Raw genomic sequence first — 1,407 nt, forward strand, 5'->3', positions numbered from 1 at the left:
GGGTCAGCAGCAGAGACAATCGTGGCAAGACTGAAATGAAGGCTTAGACTCTTGCAACAGCCTTAAATCTCCAGGAACACCTGGGAGGTTTAATAATTAAAGCTGCCCTGCCTCCCTAACCACCCAGACACATGCCCCACATTCAGGGCGGACAGCACCAACAACACACCCAAACATAGTGCACCAATTGAACTTCACAAGAACCAGATCCCCACACACCACAAAGACAAAGTTGGGGAGAACTGACTTGAGGGGAATAGGCGACTTGTGGACACCATCTGCTGGCTAGTTAGAGAAAGTGTACACCACCAAGCTGTAGATCTGACAAATTAGAGATCGGTATTTTTTATATCCAGAAAGAACCCTACCAAGTAAACAAATGCCAAGAGGCCAAAAACAACAGAAAATCTTAAAGCATATGATAAAACCAGATGATATGGAGAACCCAAACCCAAACACCCAAATCAAAAGAGACACAGTAGTTGGTGCAATTAATCAAAGAACTAAAGTCAAACAATGAGAGCATGGCACAGGATATAAAGGACATGAAGAAGAGCATGGTCCAGGATATAAAGGACCCTAGAAGAGCATAAAGAAGAACTTGCAAGAGTAAATAAAAAAATAGAAGATCTTATGGAAATCAAAGAAACTGTTGGCCAAATCAAAAAGACTCTGGGTACTCATAATACAAGATTAGAGGAAGTTGAACAACAACTCAGCCTCCTCAAGGACCACAGAACGGAAAATGAAAGAACAAAAGAAAGAATGGGGAAAAAAATCAAAATTGACCTCAGGGGTATGACAGATAAAAGAAAACATCCAAATTTAAGACTCATTGGAGTCCCAGAAAGGGAAGAGAAGGGTAAAGGTCTAGAAAGAGTATTCAAAGAAATTGTTGGGGAAAACTTCCCCAACCTTCTACACAATATACACACGCAAAGCATAAATGCCCAGCGAACTCCAAATAGAATAAATCCAAATAAATCCAATCCAAGACATATTCTGATCAGACTCTCAAATACTGAAGAGAAGGAGCAAGTTCTGAAAGCAGCAAGAGAAAAGCAATTTGCCATGTACAAAGGAAACAACATAAGACTAAGTAGTGACTACTCAGCGGCCACCATGGAGGTGAGAAGGCAGTGGCATGACATATTTAAAATTCTGAGAGAGAAAATTTTCCAACCAAGAATACTTTATCCAGCAAAACTCTCCTTCAAATTTGAGGGAGAGCTTAAATTTTTCACAGACAAACAAATGCTGAGAGATTTTGCTAATGAAAGACCTGCCTTACTTCATATACTAAAGGGAGCCCTACTGACAGAGAAACAAATAAAGGAGAGAGAGAGATAGAGAAATTTAACAGACATATATAGAACATTACATCCCAAATCACCAGGACACACATTC

The sequence above is a fragment of the Choloepus didactylus genome, chromosome 3, assembly GCF_015220235.1.
Source record: "Choloepus didactylus isolate mChoDid1 chromosome 3, mChoDid1.pri, whole genome shotgun sequence".
Lineage (NCBI taxonomy): Eukaryota > Metazoa > Chordata > Mammalia > Pilosa > Megalonychidae > Choloepus > Choloepus didactylus.